General features: G+C 44.4%; 1 pseudogene; it reads left to right on the forward strand.

The window, feature by feature from the left end:
- The window catches only part of LOC119863158, a 91,981-nt pseudogene that overhangs the window by 33,039 nt on the left and 43,769 nt on the right, over positions 1-15,173 (forward strand).

The raw sequence follows: 15,173 nt of genomic DNA on the forward strand, positions 1-15,173 counted from the left end.
AAAATAATTGTGTTTCAGGACTAGTGATAGGTGCTGCCTGCTCTCTGGCCCAACTCAGAGACATCCTGATTGAAGTAGTCCCGGAGCTTCCAGAGGAGAAGACAAAGATTTTCCGTGCTCTCTTGCAGCAGCTGAAAACCCTAGCTGGAGAACAGATCAGGAGTTTGGCTGTATGTTTTCAATAATTATAGTAAACAGGCCAGCATTGAAAGTATATATCTATGATCTTCACCTACAAATCTGTAAAGCTCGTTTAGAGGAGAGCTGGCTATCTCTGGGGCTTGACTGGCATCTCAGAACCTTTCCATCTAGGTAACCAGTTCAAATCCAGTCCATGCTGGCAATGACTAAAAGACATTATTATCTGATAGCTTATGTGAACTAAATTGGGACTTTTTGTCATTACCAAAGGACCGGTCTCCACATCACTGTAATTGGCAGCACCCTTATTGGCAAAGAAGCCAAGGACTGAATATGTATGAAGTTATCTTTGTCTCTCCAGAGTGGAGTTTAAGTACATAGCCATCCAGGGCCTTTCACATGGCACCTCTGACCATAGGTGCTGAAAAAAAAATAGAGGGTGCTTAGCACCCACCGTCAGCCAGCTCTCCCCCCGCCCCCAGCGCCTCACGCCCACCAGCGGCCCCTGCAGTCAACTCCTCCTGCTCCCTCCCAGAGCCTCCTGCTGCTGTGATCAGCTGTTCTGCAGAGAGCAAGAGGCGCTGGGGGGGCAGAAGGAGGAGCAGGTATGGGGCACACTTGGGGCGAAGGGGGTGGAACTGGGTGGGAAGAGGTGGGGCAGGAGGGGGGCCTTCGGAAACGGAGTGGGGGCAGGGCCTGGGGCGGAGTGGGGGTTGAGCACCCCTGGGGAAAGGAGGAAGCCAGTGCCTGTGTCAGCTACTACTGAAATGCACAAATAATAGCAGAGTTTACCAGATAAGCAGTAATATATTTGCCCACTTGCTATGTGGAAGCTCAGAATCCGTTGCTTCTCCTCATGTTGAAAGGCTTTGCATCGTTGCCTCTGACCCCACCCCTCCATTTTTCTTTAAAACTCAGTTGTCCTAGTTCTTTTGTGGCCCCTCCCCTCTGGCTGAAGTAGTGGCCATTTCTCTATTTTTGGGCAGGTCACCTACCCAAGGCCATGTTGGTGTCTTTCGGCTGGGGTTATAGGTCAGGACCTTCCATGAGCTGTAAATTAAAATGAGAGGGAAATTATCATTTAGAAAAGTTTGAATATGAAACTTCAATTAAGTTTGAACAATAAATTACCTTAACTTCTTAATATCCCTAAAAATGAGATCATGTTTTAGATCAATATTGCTATATCTGGAAAAGACAGCAATTAAAATAGCCTCTTTTTTGTTAAAGTCCTTTTGTGGACATATTGTAAGTAGAGGTTCAACTTGGGATCCAAACCCTGTCCTAGCAGTTGGCAACTCTGTCCTCAGTCTGGCATCAAAAGGTAAGATTCAGCATCTCTCTGTTACGTATCTGTGCCAGACCTGCAGGGCATCATTGTACAGCACAATTAGCAGTACAAGTGATGGGTATCTTCACTTGTTTCCTCCAATGCTTAGTGTGAGCACTAGTAGACACAGGAAATTATTGTGGTGCTTTCCTGTGATTGTCACTGGCAAAAAAGTGTTAGCTAATGCAGGCTGCTACATTCCTTCCTGCTGCCAGGTGCAGAAGGGAACAAAACTGGCAGTGCTGTGAAAGTGAGGTGGAGGGGCAAGGAAGAGAAAGATGTCCAGGTGATATAGATTCATAGATTCATAGATACTAAGGTCAGAAGGGACCATTCTGATCATCTAGTCCGACCTCCTGCACAGCGCAGGCCACAGAATCTCACCCACCCACTCCTATGAAAAACCTCACCCATGTCTGAGCTATTGAAGTCCCTAAATCATGGTTCAAAGACTTCAAGGAGCAGAGAAGCCTCCCTCAAGTCAACCATGCCCCATGCTACAGAGGAAGGCGAAAAACCTCCAGGGCCTCTCCAATCTGCCCTGGAGGATATCAAGAACCTCCCACATTGCTACAGTGCCAGCAGCTCCCCTGCAAAGGTCAGACTGGTCACCTTTATCCTACAGTTTCTTACACCCTCCCAATGGTTGATTTTGCTGCTAATGTCTCACCCAGCCTGACATATACCTTATTTTCATACATTCTGAGCACCCACTACTCCTACTGAAGTCATTGGGATTATGCAGGGGAGGGGCGTCAGCACCTCTTAAAATCAAACCCAAAGTATTTCATGCTGGCACCTAAAATCAATGGCCACTTTGAAAATCTTGGCCTTAATGAGTAGCAGCTTTGAACCAAAAATGTTCCAGGATAATTCTTCTGCTCATCATGAAGTCAGATAATTTCTGCCTTTAAAAACTTACTGCACATTAGCTTTTAATGTCCTAAATATTTTTGTTTAAAGCTTTTGAGTAAAAAGAGGAGAGCTACTTAATCAGCTTACTAATTCGTCTGTCTATTACAGGCACTAAAATCAGCAGTATTCAACATCATACATACAGCATAGTGTTATTAGCATTAATTATTTATATAGCATCCAAGTGCATGCTACTTAACAGGGACAACAAAGACAAGTGTCCCTACCCTGGAGAGTTTACAGTCTAAGACCAGATCCTGAAACATGCTGACCACACTCCCTTGACTTCCATGGAAATGGAGAATTTTAGTTTAGACCAGGGCAAGCGATTTGCATGCCCCAGAAAAAAATGGCAGCCCCTGGTCTGAACAAGCATGTAGGATGTCATTTTGTTCTACAAAATAGTGTCCTCCAGACAGCGTGACCTCACATGCACTGCCTGGAAGACACCATTTCTGGACCATGAGGCATGCATGTGTATAACTGAATACACAAGACATGTGCTGCAGGGAGGAACCAAGGTAAGCAGAGGTCAGTTAGCGGTGGCCACTGGCCAAGTTCCATTAAACTTATATACAGGAGAAAATAGTAATTCATTGAGCACTCTATAGAAAAATTATATGCACACTAAAATTGCCATTTTAAAAAAAGCCCTTAGATAATTACATACATAATTAATTTATTTGAAACATTACTGTTTTCTAAAACAAGAAATCTATTTAACTATTAAGATATTGAAAAACAAGATGTCCCCCTACTGTTTTCACTTCATTATTACTCCTGAATCTTTTCCTGTTTTAAGTGAATCCTTGAAAATTGCCTTTTTTATATATGCTTCTCTTTCACTTGTTCTCCTGTTTGGTACCATATACTCTCTCACCAGCCATTGCTTTGCAAAACAATATTTCTTTGTGAAAGCTTATGGCATAAAGTTCCAAACAGATTGCTGTATAACGCTCAATTTGGAATCATGAGTCTCATTAATGGCAAAACAAAAGTGCAGAGAAGTAAAGAGAATATCAAATACACCTGGCAGTTGTTCACAGTGATCACTGTTACCTACCTTTTCCTCACCACTGCTATCCTACAGCTTAGACCAAGCCAGAGTGAACTCCCACAGCAAATGTAGAATGCAATACACAAGGCATGCAAATATACAGTCGCATCGTCTGCGATAGACCAGAGCTAGCAAATTTATTTGGTTTTTTAATAGCAGTGTTACCATTTTAGAAAATAAAACTTTTCCTCTGTCATCTAAAAAGTTGTTGCATACCTTGCTAAAATGTCACTGCATGCCACTGAGTTTAGAGCTGGTGAAATCATTCATTGTGAAGAATTTGTTACAGACTTGAGCCCTTTTTTCTTTTTGTGAATCTGTATTTGAATATTTATGGGAAAATTTTTGCAGGATCAGTGTCATTCCTGGATACCTAAGTACTAGAGTATGAATGTCGGATGTATTTTCTAGTATACTTTTCTTTCACAGATTAGATGATTTGCATCTGCAAAGTGCAGACTTTCCTTTCACACTCCACATACTCTAACAAACTACACTTCTCTCCAACAGACGGAACACGACAGATTCCTTTAAATGATGAGTTTCTTGCTGGATATGAAAATGCATATCTTAAGACAAAAGAAATCATAGTCTCAGTTCTCATCCCATACTCTAAGAAGGTAAGGGCTCTGGGGTCCCTTCTTGGCTGCTTTTAACAGGGTGTGCTATACGTAATGTTACAGAACCTTTGAACAAAAGGGAAATAATTTTAATATGCACTGCAAGAACTTCAGTACCAACGTCATCTGTGGACAGGTCCTGCAGATGTTTGACGCAATTAATCCTTATGAGCAGTACCACTGACTTCAGTGGGGTTACCAGGGCCGGCCTTAGGGAAAATGGCACCCTGGCCTCCATGGGCACAGCACACCCCCTCCCACACTGCTCTTAGCCCCTGTGGGTGTCCCTCCATTCCCGCTGGCCTCAGCAGGCCACTCCCCCTATCCCCGCCAGAACGCTGCTCCTCCGTGCACCCCTAGACGGCTATGTGGGGGAGCGAGGAGCAACATCAGGGCTCCCTGCATTCAGGTCACTTTCCCCACCTGGACTGTGTAAGGGGAGGGCAAGAGAGCAGCAGAAAAATCCACACCCCTGAGCAACATAGTTATACCAATCTAACCACACACACACGCTATGTCGATGGGAGAGCGTCTTCACTAAAAAGAAGCTGTAGCGCTGAACAGGAGAAGCAGAAGGTCCCTAAAAGTGTGGGGGGGGGGCCCACAGGCGCCCAAACCATGGCCCCACCCTCTGCGCTGCCCCTTCCCCCGAGCCCTCGCACCATCACTTCCCCCAAGGCCCCACTCGCTTCCCTTCGCCCCCTGCCCCTTGTCTCTCCCTTACAGCCAGTGGAAAATGGGAGGACCATGACCCCCGGACCCTCCCTGTTCCAGCGCCCCTGGCACTGAACATGAAAACAATCTGCTTTCTAGGGGTAGTGTTATGTCCTCCCAGATATATTAGCTTGCATTTTGCCAAGCTGAAACTCATTTGATCATCTGTCCACATTTCTAATCGCTGGGTCTCTGTTATTTCTCTCTCCTATAATATGTGCTCAGGCATCCCTCCTCAGTACTGTAGCAGCACAGGATGCCCCATTAATCCCAGTGACGAGGTAATACTGGTACCACGTCCCCCAAATGGAAGACCAGAATCTGTCCCCCTCCCACCTGGTGATTAATAACTTGCTCTCTGTAGTCCTGTTGACTTCATTGATTTCAGTGTAAGGTAGGTCACTATGAGTGAGGGTGACAGAATCTGGCCCTAACGAGTTAGGGGAAAGGAAATTGTGGTATTAACAACTGTAGCGTTATCAGATGTCCCTCTAGTGGATATGGAGAAAACTGCAGAAGAAACCAAGATACAAGTGAGTGCTTCAGAGAAGAAGCCGTGTTAGTCTGTATTTGCAAAAAGAAAAGGAGTACTTGTGGCACCTTAGAGACTAACAACTTTATTTCAGAAGTGAGCTGTAGCTCACGAAAGCTTATGCTCAAATAAATTTGTAAATCTCTAAGGTGCCACAAGTCCTCCTTTTCTTTTTAAGAAGAAAAGGAGGACTTGTGGCACCTTAGAGACTAACAAATTTATTAGAGCATAAGCTTTCGTGAGCTACAGCTCACTTCATCGGATGCATTACTTTTTGCAAATTACTTTTCTTTTTGCGAATACAGACTAACACGGCTGCTACTCTGAAACCTCTCATTATGCAAGACACTGAATTTAGCCGTATGGAGTGGAAATCTATCAACTTCATGAAAAAAAGTGAGAGTGCTGAGATTCAAACAGACAAGGAAATGGCCCAGGGAGTCTCAGCCAGTGCTGACACTGCAGGATCTGCCCAGGCTAAAAAGAGAAAACAAGAAGACACCTATCATGCTGTCTGGAGTGCCTCACAACTGTGAGTGCCTGTCTCAGGGCAGGTTTCAGAGTAGCAACGGTGTTAGTCTGTAACAAATCAGACGTCAAGAATTATAACATTCAAAAACCAGTTGGAGAACACTTCAATCTCTCTGGTCACTCGATCACAGACCTAAGAGTGGCTATACTTCAACAAAAAAGCTTCAAAAACAGACTCCAACGAGAGACTGCTGAATTGGAATTAATTTGCAAACTGGATACAATTAACTTAGGCTTGAATAGAGACTGGGAATGGATGAGTCATTACACAAAGTAAAACTATTTCCCCATGGTATTTCTCCCTCCCACCCCCCCCCCCACTGTTCCTCTGATATTCTTGTTAACTGCTGGAATTAGCCTACCTTGCTTGTCACCATGAAAGGTTTTCCTCCTTTCCCCCCCCTGCTGCTGGTGATGGCTTATCTTAAGTGATCACTCTCCTTACAGTGTGTATGATAAACCCATTGTTTCATGTTCTCTGTGTGTGTGTATATAAATCTCTCCTCTGTTTTTTCCACCAAATGCATCTGATGAAGTGAGCTGTAGCTCACGAAAGCTTATGCTCTAATAAATTTGTTAGTCTCTAAGGTGCCACAAGTACTCCTTTTCTTTTTGTCTCAGGGCAGATTGTCAAAAACAGGGAAGATACCCCAAATTGGTGGTGTGTTCTGTGATTAGATTTCACCAAGCCAGTAACAGATGTGAACTCCTGGATCACTATAACAGTCTTATCATGCAGTCACACAGAGTCCCCTTAGACTCTCCAGTCTATCTTGCCACCTAGACAAACTGGACTTAGTGATATATGGTCACTTGCACCACAAATCACACCACATTCAGGTTGCTTCCAGTCCCAAGAGACCAGTCACTTACATCAGATCAGTTGGTACTCTAGATCTTACACCAAAGACAACACCTGTAGCCAGTCCTGTAATAAACTATCTAAAGGGTTATTAACTAGGATACAGAAATTAGAGTTTACAGGTTAAAGCAAGCAAACATATACACATAAATGAGTTACCATCCAAATCCTAAGAGTGACAGAGTTGTAGTGATCTGTCAATTCAAAGTGTCTTTCTGGACAGACCCAGGGGGCAGACCCTAGGGATCTCCGGCTTCAATTTGGTGTCTCTAGACCTGTCAGAGTTCAAACAGCCAAAAAAAATCAAAAATTTTCCTGTGACTTTGTTTCATTTCCTTCATTCAGCTTCCAAATCCACATGATGAGTTTCCTTGCATGTAGCATTTTCCAGGTTTGATAGTGCCATTAACCAATCCTTTGTATTGTGAAGTTCCTTGATGGGCCATCTGATTTTGATAGCCCTTCTGGATGGGTGAGGCAGGATAATTCCCATGCCTAGGTTCACAAGTTCAGAGAAAACATTTTCAAAGTTATAAAGCAAAACTTTACATATTTTCTTATATCATGGAATACAGACATTACAAGTAAGATTAATGCATGGAGCAACTTATAACCATTTCATGGAGTCTAAACACTAAATAAATTCTTATGAGACTAATACCTGTTCTTAGCATAACTAACATACAGGTCACAGTGTCACCACCCCATCTGCCTCAAAATAGCTGTCTTTTGAAGCATGGTGAAGTGAGCGTGTCAGCACTGTGGAGATGAATGTAATATGAGTGCTGAGTTAAAGGCTGGTTGGCCCAGGCAGAATTCTTGTAAAAAAGCCCCAGACTCTGTAAACTCAGTATCTGCACTCTACACTGAATCTGGTAGAACAGCAGCACTTCTTCTGTTCAGAAATTCTGAATCCCAACATTTCAGAGTAGCAGCCGTGTTAGTCTGTATTCGCAAAAAGAAAAGGAGTACCCGTGGCACCTTAGAGACTAACAAATTTATTAGAGCATAAGCTTTCGTGAGCTACAGCTCACTTCATCGGATGCATTTGGTGGAAAAAGCAGAGGAGAGATTTATATACACACACACAGAGAACATGAAACAATGGGTTTATCATACACACTGTAAGGAGAGTGATCACTTAAAATAAGCCATCACCAGCAGCAGGGGGGGGGGAAAGGAGGAAAACCTTTCATGGTGACAAGCAAGGTAGGCTAATTCCAGCAGTTAACAAGAATATCAGAGGAACAGTGGGGGGTGGGGTGGGAGGGAGAAATACCATGGGGAAATAACTCTGTCCACATATCTATTCAGGGGATACCATCATAGGGCCTAATCACATCAGCCACACTATCAGAGGCTCTTTCACCTGCGCATCTACCAATGTGATATATGCCATCATGTGCCAGCAATGCCCCTCTGCCATGTACATTGGCCAAACTGGACAGTCTCTACGTAAAAGAATGAATGGACACAAATCAGACGTCAAGAATTATAACATTCAAAAACCAGTTGGAGAACACTTCAATCTCTCTGGTCACTCGATCACAGACCTAAGAGTGGCTATACTTCAACAAAAAAGCTTCAAAAACAGACTCCAACGAGAGACTGCTGAATTGGAATTAATTTGCAAACTGGATACAATTAACCTAGGCTTGAATAGAGACTGGGAATGGATGAGTCATTACACAAAGTAAAACTATTTCCCCATGGTATTTCTCCCCCCACCCCACTGTTCCTCTGATATTCTTGTTAACTGCTGGAATTAGCCTACCTTGCTTGTCACCATGAAAGGTTTTCCTCCTTTCCCCCCCCTGCTGCTGGTGATGGCTTATCTTAAGTGATCACTCTCCTTACAGTGTGTATGATAAACCCATTGTTTCATGTTCTCTGTGTGTGTGTATATAAATCTCTCCTCTGCTTTTTCCATCAAATGCATCCGATGAAGTGAGCTGTAGCTCACGAAAGTTTATGCTCTAATAAATTTGTTAGTCTCTAAGGTGCCACGGGTACTCCTTTTCTTTTTGCGAATACAGACTAACACGGCTGCTACTCTGAAACCTGTCATTATGCAAGGCACTGAATTTAGCCGTATAGAGTGGAAATCTGTCAACTTCATGAAAAAACTCTCACAGATACAGACAGACATCATCTTCCTCTCCAAATGCAAACAGATGGACATCATACCGAAAGGACTGAAGGTAAAAAATCCATTACAATCTACATACCACACAGACTATGCTGACAGCTTGTGCTACACACTCTCAAAGAAACTGCGGAACCACCTGATCAACATCCTCTACAGCAAACAGGGAAAGATTAAGAATGAGCTCTCAAAACTGGATACTCTCATAAAGAACCAACCTTCCACACAAGCTTCCTCGTGGCTGGACTTTACAAAAACTAGACAAGCCATTTACAAAACACACTTTGCTTCTCTACAAAAGAAAAAGGACACTAAGCTATCTAAACTACTATATGCCACAAGGGGCCACAACAATGGTTCCCGTAACCCACCCAGCAATATTGTTAATCTATCCAACTATACTCTTAGCCCAGCAGAAGAATCTGTCCTATCTCGGGGCCTCTCCTTTTGCCCCTCCACCCCCACGAACATGATACAGTTCTGTGGTGACCTAGAATCCTATTTTCGACGTCTCAGACTCAAGGAATATTTCCAACACATCTCTGACCAACATATTAACCCACAGAGACCTTCCTGCCAACACTACAAAAAGAAGGATTCTGGGTGGACTCCTCCTGAAGGTCGAAACAGCAGCCTGGATTTCTACATAGACTGCTTCCGCCGACGTGCACGAGCTGAAATTGTGGAAAAGCAGCATCGCTTACCCCATAACCTCAGCCATGCAGAACACAGTGCCATCCACAGCCTCAGAAACAACTCTGACATCATAATCAAAAAGGCTGACAAAGGAGGTGCTGTCGTCATCATGAATAGGTCAGAGTATGAACAAGAGGCTACTAGGCAGCTCTCCAACACCACTTTCTACAAGCCATTACCCTCTGATCCCACTGAGAGTTACCAAAAGAAACTACAGCATTTGCTCAAGAAACTCCCTGAAAAAGCACAAGAACAAATCCGCACAGACACACCCCTGGAGCCCCGACCTGGGGTATTCTATCTGCTACCCAAGATCCATAAACCTGGAAATCCTGGACGCCCCATCATCTCAGGCATTGGCACCCTGACAGCAGGATTGTCTGGCTATGTAGACTCCCTCCTCAGGCCCTTCGTTACCAGCACTCCCAGCTATCTTCGAGACACCACTGACTTCCTGAGGAAACTACAGTCCATTGGTGATCTTCCTAAAAACACCATCCTAGCCACTATGGATGTAGAAGCCCTCTACACCAACATTCCACACAAAGATGGACTACAAGCCGTCAGGAACAGTATCCCCGATACTGTCACGGCTAACCTGGTGGCTGAACTTTGTGACTTTGTCCTGACCCATAACTATTTCACATTTGGTGACAATGTATACCTCCAAATCAGCGGCACTGCGATGGGTACCCGCATGGCCCCACAGTATGCCAACATTTTTATGGCTGACTTAGAACAACGCTTCCTCAGCTCTCGTCCCCTAATACCCCTACTCTACTTGCGCTACATTGATGACATCTTCATCATCTGGACCCATGGAAAAGAAGCTCTTGAGGAATTCCACCATGATTTCAACAATTTCCATCCCACCATCAACCTCAGCCTGGACCAGTCCACACAAGAGATCCACTTCCTGGACACTACGGTGCTAATAAGCGATGGTCACATAAACACCACCCTATATCGGAAACCTACTGACCGCTATTCCTACCTACATGCCTCTAGCTTTCATCCAGATCATACCACTCGATCCATTGTCTACAGCCAAGCGCTACGATATAACCGCATTTGCTCCAACCCCTCAGACAGAGACAAACACCTACAAGATCTCTATCATGCATTCCTACAACTACAATACCCACCTGCTGAAGTGAAGAAACAGATTGACAGAGTCAGAAGAGTACCCAGAAGTCACCTACTACAGGACAGGCCCAACAAAGAAAACAACAGAACGCCACTAGCCATCACCTTCAGCCCCCAACTAAAACCTCTCCAACGCATCATCAAGGATCTACAACCTATCCTGAAGGACGACCCATCGCTCTCACAGATCTTGGGAGACAGACCAGTCCTTGCTTACAGACAGCCCCCCAATCTGAAGCAAATACTCACCAGCAACCACACACCACACAACAGAACCACTAACCCAGGAACCTATCCTTGCAAAAAGCCCGTTGCCAACTCTGTCCACATATCTATTCAGGGGATACCATCATAGGGCCTAATCACATCAGCCACACTATCAGAGGCTCGTTCACCTGCGCATCTACCAATGTGATATATGCCATCATGTGCCAGCAATGCCCCTCTGCCATGTACATTGGCCAAACTGGACAGTCTCTACGTAAAAGAATGAATGGACACAAATCAGACGTCAAGAATTATAACATTCAAAAACCAGTTGGAGAACAATTCAATCTCTCTGGTCACTCGATCACAGACCTAAGAGTGGCTATACTTCAACAAAAAAAGCTTCAAAAACAGACTCCAACGAGAGACTGCTGAATTGGAATTAATTTGCAAACTGGGTACAATTAACTTAGGCTTAAATAGAGACTGGGAATGGATGAGTCATTACACAAAGTAAAACTATTTCCCCATGAAGAAAAGGAGTACTTGTGGCACCTTAGAGACTAACAAATTTATTAGAGCATAAGCTTTCGTGAGCTACAGCTCACTTCATCGGATGCATTTGGTGGAAAAAACAGAGGAGAGATTTATATACACACACACAGAGAACATGAAACAATGGGTTTATCATACACACTGTAAGGAGAGTGATCACTTAAGATAAGCCATCACCAACAGCAGGGGGGGGAAAGGAGGAAAACCTTTCATGGTGACAAGCAGGTAGGCTAATTCCAGCAGTTAACAAGAATATCAGAGGAACAGTGGGGGGTGGGGTGGGAGGGAGAAATACTGTGGGGAAATAGTTTTACTTTGTGTAATGACTCATCCATTCCCAGTCTCTATTCAAGCCTAAGTTAATTGTATCCAGTTTGCAAATTAATTCCAATTCAGCAGTCTCTCGTTGGAGTCTGTTTTTGAAGCTTTTTTGTTGAAGTATAGCCACTCTTAGGTCTGTGATCGAGTGACCAGAGAGATTGAAGTGTTCTCCAACTGGTTTTTGAATGTTATAATTCTTGACGTCTGATTTGTGTCCATTCATTCTTTTACGTAGAGACTGTCCAGTTTGGCCAATGTACATGGCAGAGGGGCATTGCTGGCACATGATGGCATATATCACATTGGTAGATGCGCAGGTGAACGAGCCTCTGATAGTGTGGCTGATGTGATTAGGCCCTATGATGGTATCCCCTGAATAGATATGTGGACAGAGTTGGCAACGGGCTTTGTTGCAAGGATAGGTTCCTGGGTTAGTGGTTCTGTTGTGTGGTGTGTGGTTGCTGGTGAGTATTTGCTTCAGATTGGGGGGCTGTCTGTAAGCAAGGACTGGTCTGTCTCCCAAGATCTGTGAGAGCGATGGGTCGTCCTTCAGGATAGGTTGTAGATCCTTGATGATGCGTTGGAGAGGTTTTAGTTGGGGGCTGAAGGTGATGGCTAGTGGCGTTCTGTTGTTTTCTTTGTTGGGCCTGTCCTGTAGTAGGTGACTTCTGGGTACTCTTCTGACTCTGTCAATCTGTTTCTTCACTTCAGCAGGTGGGTATTGTAGTTGTAGGAATGCATGATAGAGATCTTGTAGGTGTTTGTCTCTGTCTGAGGGGTTGGAGCAAATGCGGTTATATCGTAGCGCTTGGCTGTAGACAATGGATCGAGTGGTATGATCTGGATGAAAGCTAGAGGCATGTAGGTAGGAATAGCGGTCAGTAGGTTTCCGATATAGGGTGGTGTTTATGTGACCATCGCTTATTAGCACCGTAGTGTCCAGGAAGTGGATCTCTTGTGTGGACTGGTCCAGGCTGAGGTTGATGGTGGGATGGAAACTGCTGAAATCATGGTGGAATTCCTCAAGAGCTTCTTTTCCATGGGTCCAGATGATGAAGATGTCATCAATGTAGCGCAAGTAGAGTAGGGGCATTAGGGGACGAGAGCTGAGGAAGCGTTGTTCTAAGTCAGCCATAAAAATGTTGGCATACTGTGGGGCCATGCGGGTACCCATCGCAGTGCCGCTGATTTGAAGGTATACATTGTCACCAAATGTGAAATAGTTATGGGTCAGGACAAAGTCACAAAGTTCTGCCACCAGGTTAGCCGTGACAGTATCGGGGATACTGTTCCTGACGGCTTGTAGTCCATCTTTGTGTGGAATGTTGGTGTAGAGGGCTTCTACATCCATAGTGGCTAGGATGGTGTTTTTAGGAAGATCACCAATGGACTGTAGTTTCCTCAGGAAATCGGTGGTGTCTCGAAGATAGCTGGGAGTGCTGGTAACGAAGGGCCTGAGGAGGGAGTCTACATAGCCAGACAATCCTGCTGTCAGGGTGCCAAACTGGATACAATTAACTTAGGCTTGAATAGAGACTGGGAATGGATGAGTCATTACACAAAGTAAAACTATTTCCCCATGGTATTTCTCCCTCCCACCCCACTCCCCACTGTTCCTCTGATATTCTTGTTAACTGCTGGAATTAGCCTACCTGCTTGTCACCATGAAAGGTTTTCCTCCTTTCCCCCCCCCTGCTGTTGGTGATGGCTTATCTTAAGTGATCACTCTCCTTACAGTGTGTATGATAAACCCATTGTTTCATGTTCTCTGTGTGTGTGTATATAAATCTCTCCTCTGTTTTTTCCACCAAATGCATCCGATGAAGTGAGCTGTAGCTCACGAAAGCTTATGCTCTAATAAATTTGTTAGTCTCTAAGGTGCCACAAGTACTCCTTTTCTTTTTGCGAATACAGACTAACACGGCTGCTACTCTGAACCTATTTCCCCATGGTATTTCTCCCTCCCACCCCACCCCCCACTGTTCCTCTGATATTCTTGTTAACTGCTGGAATTAGCCTACCTTGCTTGTCACCATGAAAAGTTTTCCTCCTTTCCCCCCCCCCCCCCCCCGCTGCTGGTGATGGCTTATCTTAAGTGATCACTCTCCTTACAGTGTGTATGATAAACCCATTGTTTCATGTTCTCTGTGTGTGTGTGTATATAAATCTCTCCTCTGCTTTTTCCACCAAATGCATCCGATGAAGTGAGCTGTAGCTCACGAAAGCTTATGCTCTAATAAATTTGTGAATCCCAGCAGTGATTATGGTTGGAAATTAATGAACTGGAGGAGAATTTGGAAGGGGAATATAAACCAGGCCCCTCCAAAGAGGGGAAGGGAAGAAAAAAGCAAAAATGCAGTGTCTCCCTGGGAGTTATACCATGAAAATCTCAGAAACATTGAGAGAGCCATTCCCACCTGAGAACAGAAGAGAATGGAGACATTGAAGACTAACATTGCTGTCTGACTGAAACGATCGCTCACACCTGAAATCTAAAGCAAACAGTTAGTAATAACACTGATAGGATGGTGAACTTCATCAGCCTCACCACAGAAAATGAATCTATGGCCCTGGAGACCTGATTTGGCCACACTTCCTCAAGGAGGATAGGATCCTACTTCTTGAACAATCCCATTGAAATCAATTGCCCATTCCCAAATAAGGTGCTGCTTAGTGTGAGCAGGGTATCAGATTATTTGCAAGAAAGGAAAGAAAGCGAGGGGCTGCTGGTATGTGGATGGAGGCACAGATGCTGTTTTTGTTGCTCATATTCTCACTCTCATTTATGCCCATTGTTTGTTGTTGTTTTTTCAGTTTCTGGCAGCTTGGGGTAAATATTGCCCAGGTGATATGTGTGGGCATGAAACATGCTGAGAAAATCTTCCAGCTGTAAAAGGACTCACCTTTGGCCATGTAATCCTGATACTCAAATTTCATGTGGGCATGAGAAACTGAGAGATGGGTCTAAGTCCCATCAAACACTAATAGCGATGGATTCAAATCTTGGATCTGGATTTCAAACAGCCCAAAATTCTGGGATTATTCAGCTCTAGAGGCATGGCCAGGGCCCATCTCTGACTCTGGAAGGGGCATATTTAAAACCTACACTTCAGGAGGAGTTTCTGTAACCCAGTGGGGATCCACAGGAAACATGATTTGTTACAGCACCCAGCTACAGAACTCTGGCTCATCAACTCCATGATTTTAGCTCTGGAGGGCCCCAGTTGAATCCCCAGTATGTGGAACTGCCAAGAAAATAGCCATTACATATCCTCAGGCTGAGTATGGAAGAAGCTACTAGGTTAATTTAGAGCAAGTAGATTCGGCTTCCAAACAAATTAGAACTGGGCTTCTGAACAATTCAGAACTGGTTGTGGCCAGCAGCTTCCTCTTTAATCTC

Source organism: Dermochelys coriacea, chromosome 11 (genome assembly GCF_009764565.3).
Source record: "Dermochelys coriacea isolate rDerCor1 chromosome 11, rDerCor1.pri.v4, whole genome shotgun sequence".
Taxonomy (NCBI): domain Eukaryota; kingdom Metazoa; phylum Chordata; order Testudines; family Dermochelyidae; genus Dermochelys; species Dermochelys coriacea.